The sequence below is a fragment of the Xiphophorus hellerii genome, chromosome 4 (genome assembly GCF_003331165.1).
Source record: "Xiphophorus hellerii strain 12219 chromosome 4, Xiphophorus_hellerii-4.1, whole genome shotgun sequence".
Taxonomy (NCBI): domain Eukaryota; kingdom Metazoa; phylum Chordata; class Actinopteri; order Cyprinodontiformes; family Poeciliidae; genus Xiphophorus; species Xiphophorus hellerii.
Window position 1 is genome coordinate 31192996 of NC_045675.1, and position 21719 is coordinate 31214714.

Sequence of the window (21719 nt, forward strand, 5' to 3'; positions counted from 1 at the left end):
TACAATAAAAGTAAATAAAACAATAAAAATAGGTTGACTGCGTTGATAAAGCATAAAAATAAACTGCAACAAACCTTTTTTCAATGGGTTCAGAAACTACGGTCAGGAATTCTAAATATATTGTGAAATAGATAATAAACATTAGAGTACGAAGTGTAGAATTAGACTGAATAGATCTGCTCTTATGGATCTGGCACGTTATCTCTTTGTCACTGATCCTCAATCTAGATTTTATTTTCTATGTCGGGACTGTTACCAACATTAATATCGGATCGGTGCATCTCTAATAGTTAATTTGTTTTAATTGACCTCTTCATTTTGGGTATAATCTAAAAGATTCACTATGATCACATGAGACTACTGTATGCTTTTTAGCAATAACCTGTGTACTAAAGTGGCCAAATTAATAAATCGGTAAGTTTGATTTTTGTTATTTCTTTGTTCCTCCCTAGAAACATCAGCCTTTCTGTGTTTGCTGTTGATACATTTCACATAATCACAGCCATAAAAGCTGCTGCCAAACAATAAAAAATAAAACACACTTCACTGGATTTTGAAATACCTTTGTCATTAACATTCATCATTGCAATGAATACCACAGGATATCGAGCAAATTTTTAAACTGATAATATGTCTTGGTTTTTAAGCCTCAAGTATCCGTCACTGCGTACCACCAAGCAAGACTCAATAGCAGAACAAGCAGTTTGTCATTGGCAGAGACGATCTGGCAAGCTTTTCATGGGTTCAGCCCACAGACTCAACCCGCAAATGCATTTTATTTGCAGTTTATTCCCCTTTAAAAGGGGGATAAACTTTGACTTGACTCAACTGAAATGGATTAGAAATGAACTGAACCGTAATTAACCTTTTCAGCTTTTTCCATGTATAACTCTGGTGTAAGAGCGGGTACCACTTACATAAACTGAACCAAATTAATTAGTAGAATGGTCAACTCTAGCTTAACTTTTATCCTGAGTGATGCCCCCACCCACTGGACCCCCCTAGTCTCATTTTAAGAGTCCCAGAAAGGGATCAGTTTGAATTGCTCTTTTTTTTTTCATCCCACCAAGATTTATGATCTGTTTAAAAGGGTACATCTTATGCTTCCCTTTCAGTTTTGGCTCTTTTTGGTGTGGTCTAAAGCTCAAGCACAAACACACTGCTGTCTCCTAAGATTGTAGGTTATATTGGCTGTTTAATGTGGCTGACGGAAATCTTGGTTTCTCGCACTCTCTGACTTATGAAAGAGGGTAGTTTCAGTTTGAAGGCAGACATGCCACATGACTAATAACATAAGGGAAGGATTTTTTTACTGCGCAAATTTAATAAGGGGAGTGAGAAAATTATATGTCAGCCTATTTATCATGATGGTTCAGTTCTTTCTCATTTTTTCCTGTATTTTCCACAAAACGGTTGGTGTGTCGTGAAAAAGAACCTAACAATAATTGTGTAACTAATAAGCTTAATGCAGTTTTATCAAAATATTTGCTCAAACGGGAATTCTTGAACATGTGAAATATTGTGGTTTTACATGAAAATCGATCTTAAAGGGGCAGCGTATGGTATTTTCTAAGTACATAAAGCTATTTTATAGCAGAATCTAGTAACTACTAATTTTATAACAACTTCAATATGACTTTAAAGAAATTTGACTTTGTAATTTAAACCCTTGAAATTGGTTCTCTGTCTTTTTAAAAGTTCTTGCTCTTTCTGAAACTCCGCCTTCAGGAAGTCATCTTGAAGGGGACGACTTGCGCATCACAGCTCAGCCCTCCCTAGATTGAAGGATTTCTCAAACAAACATGAAAGAATCAGAGCAAAACTCCAGGTAGGGTTTTTGGTGAAGGAATAAAATTCTACAATGATGTAAAGCTCCAAAAAGTCCATTTTTACACAATACTTCCCCTTTAATGAAATAAAAAAATTAAAAAAAACATGTGAAATAACATAATATATTTAATTTCAGACTTGCATTTTTTTGTCTGCATTACATTGTTATCCGCAAGCAAATAAAAAAAACAATTTTTTTGCTTTGTTTTTTCAAACCAGTGTGTTTTTGTAAAACCAACCAATCGGGAGCATTTAAATGTCAAAGCATGACCAATTACTTTCAAATGCCGGGTTTAATTGCACAAAGACGGAACGGCACACAAAGCTCTTCCGAACTTAAAGGCTCCATGCCTGTAATCCTAAATAAGCTGAAGCAGGTATAGAAGGACGGATCAGCGGATGAGAATAAAGTGCATGTGGACAGTATTAGACCAGGGCAAACCACAGTTGAACTTCATTATTAAATCTGTAAATAATAATTACTGGATGCATAAACACCACTGAAATCCCTTCACTCTTCAAAGGCAGACTTTTTTTTTTCTTACTTATCGAGACTGACGGTCTTGTTTTGACTCTCAACGTTCTGTTTCACACATGCACAACATCTCCATAAGCTTTTTGGTGACAGCCTTGGCGTGTTGTGCCGTAGATTTATACGAGCCCTCTAGGATTTAGTTGTTTGTGTTCTGTTTGGGTTTGTTGTTTCCTCGCTGAAGAATATTGGAGCTTTTTTTTTTTTTTTTTTCCTCCTTCTGCATTTTGGATCTTGATGAGACGTTTCCTTTCTCTTTGTACCATGCCAGACAAAATTCAAATCGGTGGGCGCCGAAGCAGCGACGTCACAAAATGCGTGTTGAAAGGGGGTCATTTGTTTCCTCCGTCTGCTTTTAACACCAAGAAAATGTTTGTTGTTGTCTACAGCGCATCAGACAAGTCCCGTTTTTCACATCACCAATTTTAAAACCCCCCGTAAAAAGTTATAATTCTAATTTTGACATGTCTAATCTTCTATTCTTCTCTCTGGTATTTTGTTCTTTTTGTGTTTTTAACTTGGGTTTTTGATGGGATCTTCGTCTTTTTGATGTGCTTTTTTACTTTTTGACTTTTACTTTCATTCATTTAACCAACAAGCAAACTGCCTTGCAAAGCTATTCATGCCACTTTAACTTATGAAGAAGTTTAAAGCAGGGTTGACAACCACTGTTTTTTTTTTCTTCCACAAATGGCAAAAGTACCAAGAAGACAGAGATTGTTGAAACAACACCATTAGAAGTCCCTTTTGCAGTTTTTCATTGATTCAAGAGGGTACTGTTCGCTTTTGTTTCATAAAAAATTACTATGTACAAAATGCTCCTGTGATTCTTTAGTTTATTCTTCTATAGATTATGTTCTATACTTGATGTTTGAATGATTGAAAACCAAAATCAAATACCTCGTTTGTGGCAATCACAATCTTGGCCAATGAAGCTGATTTTGATTATGATTCTCTTATGAGATACATAAACATGTCCAGATGAAACCAGGAGTTTGCATATGCCAAAAGAAGTTTGACCAAAGTCAGACAGTTTAAAAGACAATTATCCCTGATACTGACCAAATTTATGTCAACTTCTGAATTTGAAAAAAGTCTCAGAAAAATTTCAAAAAAAAAAAAATGCTAAAAGTCAGAAAACAAATAGAAATAATTCTGGTAATTGTAACTTAAAACTAAGAGAAGGTTGGCCTGATTTAACTTCAGACACTGAGAAAAAAAAATGTGTATGTGTCTCTTTGTTCGGTGTATGAGAAGCGTATGTTTCTTTAAAAGCCGTATTTTAGGGTTTGACATCTAGAGGACATTTAGAGAAAATTAACTGCTTTTATAGTCAGACTGTAGAACAAAAACAAACATTTCTTTAACCTTTGCAGATCCACTCAGGTGGGATTTCCCACTTTCACTTTGAAGTCCAGGGGGATTATTATGAAAGGGAGACGTCATCAGGTGACAGCCAGGTGCCATGAGTAAGCAGAGAGCCAGAGACCGTTTCCTCTCCAATCAGCACCTGAAATTTCTGCCCTGCACACACAATCCTGTGGAGGTGACCCTGCTGCATTTTGTTACCTTTGAAGAAAAATATTCAGGCATACTCTGTTTTTCATCATGATTTTTTTTAATGAAAGTCCTTCCCCTTAAGTTACCCTTTAGATTTAGTACTTTGTATAAGTTACTGTGTAAAATTAAAAGCCAATTGACGCTGACTTTCCATTGGCGGCATAATTGGGCAAATTGGTAATACAAATATAAATCTGCTTAAAGGAAACAATTTTTTTATTTTTTTTAAAAACTTGTTTTTGGAATAGAAATTTTAGAAGTGTTTTTTTTTTGGCTGTATCAAAGTTGGTTTAGCTCTCAAATCTGCAATGAAAATTTTTTTTTTGCATCACACAAGTCATGTGATCAACAACCGGACGTTAGTATTGGCTAGGAGGACGATGGTGCTGCATATAGACCTGAACAATAAATCAATAAAAATATATATTGAGATAGACATGTGATAAATATCAAAAGACAATACATCTGATAGAATATGTGATATTCAATATACAGAATATTCACTGTACTCTGACTCAGAACCGCACTGCATTCTGGGGGATGTAGGCAGAGGAATGGATTTAGCAGTTCATCCTTGTTAGGGTTGCTAAGCAAGGTTGGTGACATCAACTAACTCACTCTTTGGTTACCTAGCAACAATCTGTTGAGTAACTTGCACAGCAGCAGTTTCAAGTTTCGCCTCCGGGCCTCATAACTCTTTAAAATAAATTTTTAAAAAACAGCGGCGTGGATAAAACAGGAAAAGTCACACCACTAGTTTGGCTGTATTTCAGATATGTAAAATATTTACAACAAATAACTAATGCAGTATTGATAGACAACTATTGATAGACTGATAGTAAACGCTTATATTGTGATACATATTTTAGTCGTGTCATCCATACATTGCAACATGTTTTTTTAATGACTTATTGCATATTCACCTGTGAATTTTAATTTCTTACTAAAGAAATTAAAATTCACAATTGTGGAAGGCAATTGTGAAATTGTGCTTTAGCAGAGTACCACAAAACTTTGTGAACATTTGAAATGGAAACGGCTAAAGCGAGCGTGACAGTAAATGATCTGCTGCTCGGTTGTACATTTTACTGCGAATTTCTTGGGGGAACTTTTGACTGGTCCGTTCTAAAGCATGAATATGTTTTGCTCCAGCTGTATATACTGTTGTTGGGAAATGCTAGAAGGTTTATCTCTGCCCCCATTTTAAAATCTGAAGCCTCTATCTTTCCTCCACGTATTGTCACCCTGTATTTATCTCCGTCCATTTTTGAAATGGACACAGCGTTCACAACTTGACGCCATCACTCCGAGCAACAGAAAGCCCTTTTTTTTTTCTTCTTTTTTTTTAACCACACACGGCGCTCTACGTTTTGGCCAAAGAGTTCAAATTCGACGTTGTCTAAGCAGAACATCTGACCTTCTGTGCCTCCTGTTGGGCTCGCGCTAACTGCGAACAGGAGTTCTTACACTTTTCCACTCCACCGCGGTTCTTTTCTTGCCAGTCGTCTATAAACAGCAGGCGAGCACTTCCTTTAGTGTATTTTTGAACTGCGAGAAGTGCGCGGAATCCAACCTTTTAAGTAGTCCCTAGCTAAAACTCACCCCAGGATTGTTACATTCCTCTCGGTTACACGGTGTGCACCTCTCAGATTTTACACCTACCTATCTCCGAATGAGACGTACGACTCGAGCTCGCTCGGCAGCGCGCGCGCGCGGAGCTTCCAAGCAATATGAAGCCGGCCAGGACGGAGAGAGACGACGGCACTGCTTGATGAACTGGTCTAGTAAGGCTCGTGGGAGTTTGGGTTTCCGTGGCAATCCTCCCACACATGCACGCACAATCGCGTTGCATGCTCCCTTGTCATTGGGAATTCTTTGTCTGGCCCGACGTGTGCGTGTCGTCTAGGTTTTTAAAGCCTGTAAATTGAGATGCAGGCATTTCATTTCGGCCACTGAACTGAAAATACCTCGGAGGTCTTTGTCAAGACTGCGACAAATGGTGTTAGTGCAAAAATAATGAAAAGAACTGGCATTCTGGAGTGGCAGCTGGGGGAGAACGACAAACAAATCAAGCAGATAGCATTCTGCGTCTGTTGGGGTTCAATCCATATTTTCCGCTTTCCTGAACGAAACGTTTATGTTTTTGAATAAAAGACAGCTGAGAGACATACAAGAAGACATAATAAAAAAAGTTTTGTTTTTTTTCCCAAACTGTCTTAAAATAAAATGATACAATAAAACATCCCTGAAGGACAGTGTTGCTATTGCAGGCTTAACAGCTTGAATAACTTGTGCATCTCGTCTTCCCTCTATTATACAGCTACGTTTTTCTCTTTGACGTGGAACTGAGTGTTGGTTTTATATGATGCCTTAAGCAGGTGTCTGACATGCAGGAGTTCAGACGTGTCTTTTGGTTGTCTGGCCTACCTAAGCCTGACAATCAGCTTAAAGGGGCAATATTAAGTAAAATTGAGTTTATTGAACTGTACATTGGGTTATAATGTCGTCCCCTCAACTAAAACACACCTAGAGTGTTGATTTGATCCAAGCATGTTTGAGAAATCCTTTAATCTCCAGTGGCAACCATTTGGCTGCGCAAAACGGTTGGATGAAGCTACCCAGCTACTTCTCAATGTAACACTGGTAGAAACGTTAAAGGGTTAATAGAGGAGCCATGTTGTGATGATTTTTTGAATCAAGAGTTTCTTAAAGAGACAGAGGCCCAATTACAAGGCCTTTAAATTACAAAGTTTATTTTAAGTCAAATTTAATATACACAGCAATTTTATAGCAACTTAAGTTATCATAGTTACTTGATTGAGCTATGGTACTGTTCCTTTAAGTTGTTTGATGACAATTGAAATGGTTCAGTATGTCAATCCAGCTTTCTGAATGTTACCCTTTTTAGAGTTTAATAAGGAGACCAATGTGGGCAAAAAATATTTCTTAACATGGGTCTGCATTCATAATAATAGGCTGATTTTTAAAAAAATTCTTATTTCATTGCTAGATAATACTACCACAATGCCTCTTTTACAGCAAAGTGTTATCCTCAGCTACTGCTTTGTCTTAGTCACAACCATTATTCACCACGAAACAGGGGAAGGCCTACGCACATGCAGCTCTGTCTTCTGTTTGCACATTTACTTGTTGGTGTGTTTGATTATCATTGCATTGGATTTCTCAGGCTTTAAGCTCTAAAGTTCACATTTACCCGAAGACTTACTCTCTCGCTTAACTTCTCCTCTAGCTCAGTGTAATCTCGTTAAGTAAGACAGAGCAGTGCAGGAGAAGAATGTGCAAGCGTAATTTTAACAGAGCATAATTTCAACTATTTGGCAGTTTTGGTTTCTTTAAAAACTTCAGCATCAGTCTCTGAGACCCACCCAATCGGGACTGAAACCCATCTGCTTTTGCAGAACATTTTAATCCTCTTCAGTTACACCACTGTTGACTTTAAAACAATATGCGCTGCATAAAATTGCGTCTTGGGGGTCTGATTTATTACTTGATATTTATGGAAAGAGTTAACGTTGATCCCATGTTGTTGTTTTTTTTTTTTACATTTTGGGGTGAGAGAAAAAAAAACATGAAACGTGTTTGCCGTTGCCAATGTGTTTCCAATAGATCAGAACATTTTTGCAGCTCATGTTTACTGTTGCCTGCACCAGATTGTGCAATGACACACATAAATAGGAACTCTGGCACACATGGAAGCCGCGTCAATTGATGACTCAACAGCACATTCGGTCTGCATTTGGGTCAGTGAGACGGATGACGCGCTGAACTACAGGTATAAACTGCGCCAGGCGGCTCTCAGGTCTCCCTTCATCTGCTCTCTTAAAGGAAGTCCTCCATAAACCCTCACCGGACTAAAACATTTACAATGTTGTCAATGGGGATAATCCTTTGATATCTTAATGCTGCCAAAGACAAAGGCAAGCCTGAACTCGGGGGAAGACGGTAGCGCTGCAGGAAAAGCAGCTGCTGTAAAAAACCTTCGCGGGTTTAGCCCTGGGAAGGTAGCAGGACCCCCAGCTTTTTTTTTATCCACCAGACGGTGAAGGGTTATGATAGCATCTGCATGCTAACGTATCATGTAAACGGAGCGGCATTACCTCATTTTATTTCCCCAAAAGAGCCGCAGGTACAGGGAACAGAAAGGCAATTGTTTTCGCCCGAAAGGCCTAAGATACCTACTTAATAGCCTTGGACAGACAAAAAGAAGCAGGCGTCAGGTGGCGGGCGATAAAAGGAGCTAATGTTTGGCAAAACCTTCCAGTCAGCACTATTTCATTCACATCGAGGTCTTTTGAGAAGCACTGGAGCAGTTGCTTCCTCTCTCTCTCTCTCTTTTTTTTCTACATCGTTTGATGGGAGAGGTGAAGGGGAGGGTTGACAAAGCTTCAGGTTAATGTGAGACACAAGATCTGGCTGAGCTATGCCTGCGGAAAGTCAACACCGATCAAACAGCTGCCGACAACAAACAAAGGGGAATTAAAAAAGCCGTCTGGCCTTGGAGCTGTTATTAGTCTTTCAGTGAGCAAAGTTTTCACTCTTAGCGGCCGTCACTCGCCTTGACGAGCGGGGAGGCTGACAGCGGGGAGAGGGATTACAGCATTCTGCCGGGACCTTGCTGTTCAGCTCGCTTTGAAGGAGGGAGATATGCAAAATGACTGCTTGTCGACAGCGACTTAGTTTTCCACCTGCTGAGCGCCACGTCAGACCAACGGTGTTTAAACAAGAATCCAAATTTCCGCTGACAGAGTGGACCCGGAGGCTCGTTTCAAATGCTTGTTTTCAGTTGTGTTTAAACAAACTAAGGCCCAGGCCTGAGGTAGATGGAAAAAGATACGTTTTCTTTTTTTTAATTATTATTATTATTTAAATATGAAAAGAATGTATAGCGTAGCAGGTGTATAGTCTTTATCTACCAGGTTTGCACTTCTAGAAACTGAATTATTGGTGCATTCTTTGTAACACAGTCAGTCAGACTGGAGGAAGACCATCTTTAAAGATTCATTTTTAAGTTAGTCACTGATTTTCAAATGGATTTTGATCGGGACTTTGACTAGGCCGTCACAATATCTCCGTCACACTACTGTGTATCTCACTTGATTTCTATCTCTTTTCAGTGCTACATGTGGAATTTCTCCCATTGAGCTTGATTTCTCAGAACGATTTTCATCTTGGCCAATCGGCAAACAGAAGGAGCTCTGAATGATGGCCTTGAGTTTCTGACCCGTTTTAGAATCGCAAACTCCTTATATCAGGTTGTAGTTTTATCAATGACAGCAGAGGAAAGTCCGTGTTGGCCACACATCCAAATATTGAGTGATTAAAGTCAAACCAAGAGGAATGTTTAAGACGTTCAAATGTAGGCAAAGATTGTTGTTCGACTCAGAACTTGTCTCTTCGCAGTGGGGGATGGTATCATGGCCAACCATTATCAATTGGATAAAATCAGATCCAATCAATTAAAGCTTTGACATAGTCCACCCCTCCAGGAAGTAATCGTTTCTCAACAGTTGAGCGTACAGATCTTCTGTACAAATCAAAGCATAGAACAAGGGGCTGTGAAAGTGGTGCTTAGTGAAGAAAAAGCAACCTGAGACCAAGCTCAAACCAATGCGAGACCAGTTTCCACGCCATTGGTTTAATCATTATAATGTAGTTGCTGCTGAGGTTTCAAAGTCAAAAGATTGCTTGCATCCGAATGTAGCCAGGAGTTTCATACTGAAAATCACATTTTGCGGCTGTGGTCTTGACTTGTGATAGAGAAAATATAGTCAAGACTTAAACAAAACCAAGACTTTAACGATCTGAAGTTGACAAATGACATAACGCTAGTTAGACGGTTATGATGGTTTAGGAGAATAAGCCTCCTGCATCGTCTTTTTAAGCATTTAAACACTAGAGCAAGCCAGTCTCTTTCTTCCAGGATTGCTCTGTTTTTAATTTTACTCCACTAATTGCGACTTGTCCTGCCGATGGTTTCTCCCACCTGAACTGTAGATCTTAAGTTACAATGTTCCTCTTAGCTGTGCTATGAGGGAACTTTGGGGACTAATATTCCACTTTACAATGATCAGGTTTCACTCTGCAAAATATTTTTTATTAACAAAATTAGAGGTTAACACAAAAATCTTACAACTTCCTGACCCTAAAATTATTTTTTTGGGTTTGGACTAGGACTTTTTTTGTGTGTGCAGCGTTTCAAATCAGAAATATGTGGTAAGTGTCAGAACAATTTTTTGGGGGGGATTGGATTTTATGAGAAAATGTGTTCTTGCGTTCATTTTCCTTTTCATCTTCTTTCTTTACATCTCCCTTTTTTGGACTTAAAAAGTCAGACTGTAGATCTAACATGGTGATCAACTGCATTTTATTTCCCTCAATAATTTTACGTGAAAGGTAGTACACTGCTACGGTCCAAGCTGGACTCTGATCTGGAGCAGTGGAGGAGTGAGGAGTGAACGAGCCACCAGAGGGAAAAACTCTGCCTCAGTGAGTCACTTCAGAGCTGATGGGATAATGAGTTCTGGCGGAGAGCGGTGGCCTCACAGTTCTGGATTTTCACGACTCTACAAACACAACGTGACAATTTAACAGTCCTCATCTCTCCATCTGGGGAGCACCACCTGCCAACTCCTCGTCTTCCTCCATCCTAAGCACATCTCTCTGACCACATGGTCCACTGTCTGCTGGCTCAGAGTCACTACAGGTCCGTTAGCCTGGTTCTGGGTTAGTCCTGCTGTCCTCCTTTGGCCCCTTGTTTGTGTGGGGGGGTCATATAAAGCCCACTCAAGTACTAAAAGGGATGTGACAGACCTCAGGTCTGTTGCTCAGCTTTTATTGGACAGTGAGTCCTCTGCACAATGACAGTATAACTGCCTAAAAGGAGCCTATTTTAACTGAAGTGGTTGTTTAATATACCACTAATTAATACGTCTAGACACTGTATTTCAAGAGGGTTTTTTAAAGACGCAGTATTACATGGAATTTACTTTTTTGACCTTTACATCATGTTATAATGTTCTGCCTTCATCAAAACCAAAACCCTTAATCCCTTAATCTCCCCTGGCAACCAGTCAGCTGTACTCCATTAGGCTGTGTACAGCCGTTCGTAGGAACGCTGAACTGAGAAGAGATGAGCTTTTATGTGTTGAGCTCAGCAGATTTGCAGTTCCACCAGGTATTTGCTAATTGCTAATGCCACTAGTCTGACGGGAATGTGCGGTGTAGGGGAACGCTCTGAGGCAAAACCGGAACTGGAGACTGCAGCTCCGAGAAGGAGCTTTGTAGAAACGTTTGCACTGGTTCTACCTGACACTTTCCATTGTAAATTTTTAACTTCGCCCCTCTTAAGAATGAAAAGAGAGCTTATTACACATAACACACTTTTCAGATATTTGATTTCAGATAATACAGGATTGTCTTTGCACTTCATAGATATTTGTGTCTTGTGCTGGTTTATCCCTCAAACCCGGCTGTTGTGCTTCAGCAGAGCAACTGAGTAGACGAAACCTGATGCACCACTTGTAAACAACCCACTGACTTGGCTGTAAGTCCTGACCAGTTTATGCCCTCAAAAACAAAACACCTTCCTAAAATAATGGCCAAAGTCATTTTTTGCCGAGAGATGGAAATCACTTCTGGCAAAAAACTATTTAAGCCATTATTCTAGGACAGTGACAATATGTTATCTGAGTCGTTATATATCAGGTGGTCTTCTCTACAAATTACTCATGGACCATGGACACAGCAAATGGTCCATGCCTTAAGTATTGTAGATTTTACTTAAGAAACCATGCCTTCAAAGTCCTATTTTAAACAAAGTCATGGAGTAACAGATCTTTTCATCTGAGGGCTTCCTGCAAAAAATCTGTGGCCACATTACGTCAGAGGTGGTTTTAGTTACACCAGCGTTACAGTATCAAACAGAGGAGGAACTCTAAGGGCCGCCGAGCGCCGCCCGCGCCAGCAGCCATGACCTCCCTCCTCCCACAGAGATCAACAGACAGACACCGAGACGAATGTTGGTCCCAAAATTACAGCTCAGCCTAGGAAAGATCCCTTGCAAAAATACACCAAGTGGCCAGTAGAAAAAAAATAAGAATCCAGCAGGTTCACCGACCAGGGTGTGACAGGGAGAAGGCAAGCCGGTCTGCTGTATTTAGAAGCTCTCGATGGTCTCAAGCCTCGACTATTGCACATGAATCTCAATTAGTGGCCTCTCGGACAAACCAAGGGTCCAAGGGCCGCTCTTTGATATAGTTATAAATATGTATCTCTTGTTTGTAAAGCCGGCCACAAAATAAAAGGGAAACGGTAGGGTAGGGAAGCAAAGTACATAGAACTTTGGACCACAGGGAGGTCATTTACTTTATGTTAAGTAATGTCTCATTGCCAATGCAAGAATTTGAGCCCTGCAGCTTGCAGTACTGTATTTTGCAAAAAGGGGGGGGGAGAGTTTTGAAATTGGAATAATAAAAAAAACTTATGACTTTTCTTGTATGCTGTTGGACATTCGACCACCAAGTCTAGGCGACAGGAAATGAGAAACCCCAGATACGCCATCCTCCAGAGGGGGCTACACTAATGACTCGCAGCGGTGTGTGGATGTGTGTGTTTGTTGGTGGGTAAAGCGATTAACTTTTTCAATCAGGAGAAAAACACACAAGGAAGTACAACGACTAAGAAGAGGACAAAAGAGTTGGGGGGGAGTCTCAGTGATGAAGTGACCTGAAGAGAGGTGAGATCATTTCAGAGAGGATTACTCCCCCCACACATCCACACACCCCAGATCCATTGTCCTAGGAGTCTATAATATAGGGCAGGGTGTTGCTACACCATGCAGTCTTTTCAGTATGTGGTCTCGGGCTTGTTAGGGTTAACTTTTTGCAGGGTCGATGAACACTGACAGTTCTAAAAGGATCGTAACAGGCTACGTACTCATGAGCAGACAGAGTCTTACCCTGCTGGGTGTGCTCTGCAGTCGTTCTGCTCCTGTTTTACAGATGTTGGCAGGATTTCTGAAGGATAGCCCAAACTAACAGCGGTCAAAAGCAGATCCGTGAAGTAAAAAGAACAAACAATAATTCTGTAGAAAAAAACCCAACTGATAATTTAGAGTTGGCTTGCATCAACTTTGAATTCGCAAAACTTAGGATAATTTAGAAGGGAAACAAAAATACCCAAACAAAACCAAAACAAAAACAAAAAACCACTCCGGGTAGTAGCTTTTTGCCTCTAAAGAATTACCTTCATCATTTTTTTAGGGGACCACAATATTTGACTAGTCAGCGGAAATACCTATTTTCTAAACATGCTGACGTATTAGCCCAGCCATTAAACTGACCAATCATCTCAAGTGTGTCATACATAAAAACATTGGCGGATGTAATGTTCGCTGTCTCATAATTCATTTGTAGTCTAATATGACCTGAAGAAGGTTGACTTCGTCATCACCTCACACAAAACTCTCCACACACACTTTGTTTTTCATCATTCTTGTTTTCTTGCATCTGCCTTATGCGGAGGCTTTACGTGCTTGTGTGGAAGTAAAAAAAAAATTATATATATATATATATATATATATATATATATATATATATATATACAATTTTTTGTGTTTTCCAGTGTGTTGCGAGCAGTGATGGCATAGTTACTTTGGAAAAATAACTTTAATCGGATTATTGATTACTCCTTGAAAAAGTAACAGTTAGATTACTGATTACTTGATTTGGAAAGTAACTAAGTTACATCAAAAGTAACTTTATTAGTTACTTTCAGCAGCTGCTGACAACAGCCCTCCGCCACCTCGATATAAAAATGACATTGAGGTTTGCCAATACTTCTGCACCAATAACATCGTATGTGTGTCTGCCTACATACTAAAGCAGCCTTGTTGCACTCTAATGTAGATCTATGGATCCAGTGGAGCATTATTCCCATATAGCTTCTGTTATTTGCATTAGCGGTCCAAATATCCGCAGTGGTTGACACAAAATCAACCTCGTTCAGCGCGGCCTTCAGATTTCTCTCCACCTCTGCATATTCTTTCTCCGGATGTGATGAAAAAGCTCCTTGTGAGGCAGTTTGGAATTTACGGTGGTCGGGATTCGATTTATAATGCCGCAAAATGCAGGCGAGTCAACTGTCCTCAGTGGCATCATTTCTTCTACTACATTCTAGCTCTTGCTCACTTACTGGTTTCGCACCAAAGTTGAGCTTCTGTTGTTTGAGTGGTGGGGGCCCTCCTGTGGCAGCTCTCTGTGTCGAGCCACCTGGCTGGACTTTCATAAGCTTAACTGTCCTGTGCTGCGACTCCAAATGTTTCTTCACATTCAAGCTCGTGTTTTTGAAGGTGAATTGGACTTTCTGACCAGCACAGAGTACAGCGAACCTTTATGTTGTCGTCCTTCGCTGACAGAAACTCAAAATAGCTCCTGTATTTCCAGCTACTAAGTGCATATCTGTCTCCTCCCTCCATCGTTTACGTTTCTGTCACGGCGTACCATCACGGCTGCTGATAAGGTGACTGAATTGTGGCATAGACCGGACCTCACTCCCAGAGACTCATAGAGGACATAAAATTAAATTAGTAGAGAAAATGAGTGACCGCACAGTGATTTGGGATAAGTAACTTTAATCTGATTAGATTACTCGTTACTCATATCACTGGTTGTGAGATTAGTTTCTATTGTGTATCCAGAGCCACTGAAGTTTGTTTTTATGACCACTGGGTGGCACCAGAGAGCTAAAACATTAGACTGGTTCAAGAAGAAGCAGCTGATGTTATTACCCTGTTTGGTGGCTAAATAGAGAGGTTTCCCTGGCGACAATATGCTGTGTCCTTCCTCATATGACGAGGAGGATGAAAACATTTTTGCGAACGGCCTGTGAACGCACGTGGTTTTGAAACTGACCATTCGCTGGAGGAAGTTCATGTTCCGACGGGGTCCATCTTTGCTTTAGCAACATGCTAGAAGATAACAATTTTTTTACATTAAATTAGCATTCTGTACATTTTTGTCCAATGAGGTTTGAGGTAAGTCTTTGTGAATGGAAAAAAAAAAAAAAAGATCGACCACAATAGTTACACATGCTTAGATGATCTTGTACATTTCTTATCACATTATCCTTTTACATGATGCTTGTAGTACACTTTCCAAGAAAAAACAAAATGAAGTAATTAAGTGAAATGAACGGCATCAAAAAGCTGGCTGATGATGAAGCTTCTGTGGGTGCTTGTCTGCTGATGAAAGTTGGCACAACTGCAAACAAAACCCCAGCCGTAAAACACTGACTTGTGCCGGATGCACGTGAGAATTACAAACCATTGGCCAGAATCAAAGGCTGGATTGGCAGGAAAAGAAAGCGGCGTTTGTTGAAAACAATCCACAGCAAACAATGAATACTCATATTTTCTACGGGGCTTTGTATGCCCTGAATCCAAATGGGAGAATGGCTGTATCATTGAGAAAGAGAGAAATGCAACTTATTACAAAGGAAAAACAATTTCTGTCATTTCTAAATAAACTCGAACAAGCTTTAAAGTCGGCAACGTCACCGACTGTTAGTCGCACACTTCATCTTCAACGGCTTGTTCTCAAAGGCTAACATTTTATTCTCGGCAACTCTTTGATAACCGACTAATGAGGTCATCCTTGTGCGTTTTCCCAGCCTGTTGAAACACAATCTGCTGGTGAGAGCATAAGGGAACGCTGCCAGGGGAATCACTAAGCAGAGCTTTATAGCACTATAAAAAAAAAAAAAAAAGAGAAGAACCTAATGAGTCTGTGTTTATTGTCCAGATAACTGGTCCTTGTTTATCAATGGATTCGATCAATGGAGGTGGTTTCTAAATGGTAATGCTAAGATTTAAAATAAGCAGACAGGGTGTGAAAAAATGCATTAATTCTAAGATAAGATTGAAAGGTAAGATGGTGGACTACGCTTCTCATAATACTTAATGTTCAAAGAACAGGTGACAGGAAAGTCAGGAGAGAGGAAAATGAGGACTTTTCAAACGTTGCACACTTTTTAAGTCTTGCTAAACTCCAGTAAAATGAGCAGGGAGAATTGGGAGTATTTTTGTAAAAAGAAACTAATTTTAACTTACCATCTGGTTGTGCCACAAAGGTCTTGTTCAAAACGTGAGCCTTAGACTAGAGAGTCAAACGATCTCATGTTTTTCCAGCAGGAAGCAGAAAATGTTCCCTTCCCCAACTTGGAAACCTAACTCATCCCAAGTGATGCTGCCAATCAGTTGGGGTTGGATTGATTTTTGTTTCAGTACCAAAATTTATAAAAAGGCAGAACATTTTCAAATTATTTTCAACTTTCTAATGCTGCAGAAGAATAAAAAGCATCATCAGTTCCAGGGGCGATATTTACACCGCTCATGTGCTGGGTATCGGTGTTTGGACCGAACTCTAATTTGTCCCAATTTGTGGTTACGACTGCTCGGAGTGGACCAGAGCTCGTTAGCCTCTGCTTGTCGACCAGTTTTTGAGCAGATGACCACAGGTTTTAATTGCCGTTCACAGGTTTTGGGGACTTTCCTGGTCACAGGGTCAGCGTTTATATTTCAGCTCACACACAGTCCAACCAGACAAGGATGTGGTGTTAAGTGCTGCAACAGAAGAAGCTTGATGTTCCTAAAGACTCGGGTTTCGTTTCTTTGTGGATGGCAAAGGATTAAATACTGAAGACAGAATAACATTCAGCCAAGCTTGCGGCAGCTTAAGGAAAACCAGGAAATTACCCAACAGGAAGTTTGTTGCTGACACCGCAGTGATTCTTCAAAATAAAAGCCTTTAAATTTACTGCGGCTACAAATAACTTAAAATGCCATCAAGCACAATGTCCATAAAATATTCAAGAAAAATGCTACAAAAGCAGCACAGTAGAGCTAATAATCGGCGCTACGTGCTGCACTGTTGATCAGACGCAGGACTTATGGAAGCTCTCACCTGGTCCTCTCCAGACAAATCACTCTCCAGATTTCTCCAACAATTAAGAGACGAGGAGTGGAGAGAGAAAATAACTCTGCAGCCGTTTTCAGTTTTGATGCACAGCAGCGCTCTGTGTGTTACCCCTTTTTCTACCAAGGCGGCGCATTGTTTGAACAGATGCACTGGTTGCCATGCATCTTTCTGGGAGATACTAGATATCTTTATTGGTCACAACTCTTCACTACAAACTACGGCCATTGTAGATAGGAAAAAATAAATAAATTCCGCCAAACATTTCTGGTGGGTCAAATTGTTTTTTGACATTTGAAACTCAGACATTTCCAGGTTTTCTCTAAAAAAAATAATTCTGAGTTTCAAAAGTAAAAGATTTTCAACTTTTGAAACAGAAAATTGTCACAATTTGAAAATATTTTACTTCTCACACTCAGGAACACTCAGAGATTCTGGGGGGAAATTTACTCCTTTCCATCTACAACAGCCCTAAGATGCTGAACTAAATCTTTTATTTTGGTGCAAAATTCTTTGCAGCAAGTTTGTTACATGTAAATTGTGTTGCATAGCCATGGTGCTTTACATTTAGCATCCTTCTCTTAACTATCGCTAAGATGAGAATAACGTCAAACAGACTCTTCAAACGATGCATTTGTGTAGATGATAGGGGCATCTTGAAATGAACTTAATTGATTATGTGGTGCCCGTGTAAAAATAAACCAAAAAATGTTTCCATTATTTTAAAAAAAACAACACTGTTTAAACCAGCTAAATAAGTGCTTTACAGTGAATATAAACGGCCATGGTGACTCTGTACAAAATCTAAGAAAAGTCAGTAAAAAAAAAAAGTATAATAATCTGCAAAATTTGCAGAGGACGGTATTTGGATTTGTTCATCCCTTTAAGTTACATTGTCTCCTTGTGTGGAAAAAAAAGGTCTTAAAATTCTCTTACATGTTAACTCTGATATTCTGAATATAAAACAAAGTTCTCAGATAAATCCTGACCCTTGTCCAAAGTGCTGCCAACCTGCTGCCTTAGTCCCTAAAGTCCCAAAACATGAATCCAACTCAGATTTAAAGGAAAGTCTGAGGATATCCACTGAGTCGTTGCTGAACTGTAATGTTGAGGATTTACGGTTTTAATACAAGTGGGAGGTTTCACATCTGCAGAGAGTGATTTAATGTCTGCATCAAACAGAACCGGGTCTCATTCATACGGGCTGCCATCCAGCAGAGAGGTTTTTCTCCTATCGCTTTATAAGGTCGGCTAATGAACAGAATAAAATCATCAATTAGACGCTGGCACATTATTCCATTTGCAATTATAGAAAGGATGCTATAATCTGACACATGAGCTTCTCTACAGGGAAACGCTGCGTGGTTGCCTAAAAACTAACAGTAATCCAGTATTGTGTTGTCATCTCTGGAGCTCAGAGGATTTCCTTTTGATTTAAAAAAAAAAAACAGAAAACATCCAACCCCTCTTCTTATGTGCAGGACCAATCCTACTGAGGATGTACCTGCTGCTCTAACATGACATAATCCCTTTAAAATGTGCCGTAGTTTGTTTTTTTCTGTCTGATGGTGATATTAAGCAAATTCCAGGAATTGTAAACAAAAATAAATGATTCAAAATTACGATAATTAAAAGGTTTGAAGATGTTACGCAGCCAGAACAACTATATAAGTTTTTTTGTTTTTATCTGCATCAGATCATGTTTTTATCAGATGTATTCTGATAAAGACGTGTAAAAAAACAAACGTGTTTGTAATAAAATCAGCAGTGCCTCAATATACTGATTATTACTTTGTAGAACTCACTGTCTCCAGTAGGACAGTGCAGGGAACCCCAACCTGTTAGCCGTTCAGTTTTCATAGATTTTTCCATGTAATCGGACTGCAAATTCTAAAAGTACATGTTGACTAAAAGTACATGTTGACTAAAATTTGAAAAGACAAAGCAGCTTGGAAGGTAAAATACTTTGGCGCAATGCTGTCTGACATGCTGTTGGCTGGTGCTTGCAGGGATCTTTGTACAATCTCCTTATCAAACGGTTCAGCCCAAGTCCAACACCAACACACTTCACCCCATAGAACCATGAGAACCTTCACAGCAGCAATTACTTATAATTTGCATGCATGTAGTGACAGTCAAAAGGAAAAAAATAATTTTATAAAACAAAAAAAAAAAAGGCTTGGACTAACATATTTATGAAAATAATACCAAAGCTAACATTGGGAGAGTAGTAATATCTTTTCACACTTTTTTCCATTTTCACAAAATAACTTTTAGCAACAAACAGAATCTTTTTGTTTTTCAGTGCCAGTGGGCTTGATACGTTTCAGCTCCAGTTAATGTTCCAGAGTTTAGCTAAACTCTACTGCTTTCTATCTGTGGTGGTTTTCAGCAGGGGATTATGCTACTGGAATTAGAGAATCATTTATTTCAGTCCTCTTCATCCTTACTACAAGTGCCAACAAGTTTCTCAGAGTACTTTTTCAGCTTCAACACAATTACAAATATATTCATTTGATCTGGACTCAGTTTCTTAAGATCATCTCCTGAATTGTGACCTCAGTTATTGTCCAGACGATCAACACCTTCAAAATCAATATTCTAAGAATGTTTGTGTTTCACGTTCCAAACTCAGCCATGAGTTCCAGCTGCTTTGTCTCACATCAGGGTTTCAGACCAACTGCAAGACGTTTTCTATTAGCTTATTATGTCATGATTGCTCAGTTAGGGTTTTCTCCGTCTTTCATTAAGGTCCTTTTTTTTCGCTCTTTAAATCCCCCCTGCAGTGCCTTTTGGTTTGTCCTAATATAACTTATTAACCATTACCGTCTCCACGTGACCAATGACGCCACCTGAGTAAACACGTCGACACACTTCCAGTAAAACACAGACAAGAGGACAAAGAAACACACTAAAGAGTCAGAAGAGAGAAGAGTTTGGATTCTGCAGGTCGGACTGGCAGGTTTTGCACCTAGTGTCTATAAAACTGCTTGTAAACGTGTTTTGGACCAGAAACGTTTCAGCTTGCACAAACTGCATTTGGTCCAAAACCAGAGTTCACAGTGTCGACGTTATTAGTGCGTTGGGACTGTTATTTAGTCCAGTGTGTGGTTGCATGAATTCTGATTATGCTCTTTGGGTATTTGTTTCATTAAAGTCTCTTAATTCCAGCAGTAGCACAAAATCATCAATACGTGCAACACTGTTTATACCTTAAGGTCAGAACTGCATAATATATTGACCGGTTATCATCATTGCAATGTCAATATGTGAAATATTGACGTTGCTAGCAATGCGTTCTATCTGGAATATTTCACATTCCATGCATTCAAACTCTACTTGCCTTGTGTTTGGTGATCATATCAAATACTTTTGAATTTGAATAAGTCCAGCGGACTGCTTTAATTATTTCATTATTAATTTATTTTTAAATGAGGTTCTGAAAGGTTGTCATCACTGAGATCCTTTACTAATCCATCTTGCATCAGAGGCTGCAGTTTGTGCAAAAACATCAAAGTTGATTTTTTTTTTTTATGCGACGGCGTCTGAGGGCCGTTGTAGACAGAAAAAAAAGAACGATTAGCTTTCCGCCAAAAAACTCAGAAATTTTGAGATTAGACTCAGAAAATGTTTTCAAGCGTAGAAATTTCTTCTTTTTTTTTTCTGAAATTTTTTTCTAGATTACTCTCAAAATTTCTGAGTTTTTTGGAGGAAATTTACTCTTTTATTATTTTTCTTTTTGACATAAGAAAATACGCCTTTGTAATTCTATGTGCTTTTCTTGGTTTGTTTTTAAAGTATCCTGACGAAGTCGTTATCTCCAGATCTATGGACTCAGATCCGGCCCAAAGCATAAGCGAACTAAGCCAGTGCTGAGGGGAACCCAGAGCATCAGGTGGGCTGTAAATCCCAGAGTTACTCTTATTTGAACACAAATTCAATGTTTGTTTTGCATCGATAAGTTGAAACATTTAACATTTGCAGGAATTGCAAAGTTTACTTTGTAAAAATGTAAAAAAAAATTTTTTTAAATGAAACAAAAGTCTTACAAGTGTTGATGTTACCGTGGTTACAATCTGATGCCACGAGTTCAATCTTTTCTTTATGTTATGGAGTTTAGTTTTATCCGTAAACACATCTCACCAAATCATTGACACTGATTGAGTTAAGCTCCGCCCCCATCCCACTTTCCACCACATTTGTAGGAAAGATTTTACATTAGTGCTCCGAACAGAAGATCAAGTTCTGCTAAAGGCAACGTATGACCTTGGACTGGCCCTGAACGGACTGATCCAGCTTCCAGCAATGTACTGCAACTTTATGTGGCAACGCAGACGGAGTGTTGGAGTTCAATAATGACTAATAAAGGAATATGTCCCACAGACATGAACTGTTTTAGAGGTGATTTGAATCAGCCGTATTTAATATCAATCCTTTCAGAGACATTGGTGGCTTCGTCAATGCTACCAAACGGACCATCGTGTACATGAGCTCATACTTTGACTATCCCGGCCCAAGCTGCAGCGGAGGGGGCGGGCCGGGATCACCAAAGCCACGACAACGCTCCTCTAGACATCGGCCACAATAGCAGCTCAACTCGGTTCGTCAGATCCCGCCGACAACCTTCTACCGCCGCCAGGGCCGCAGGAAGCCAGTCATGATCAGAGCGCAAGTGTGTGTTTGATGGGGCTCCAGCAGGGAGGGGCTCTCTTGTCTCTCGATTTTCCGCCCTGATTGGAGTGAATGAGCGGCTACTCTGTTCCTCCACCTCCCTGCCTCTCCACGTTTGTATCCGAGAGCACGTC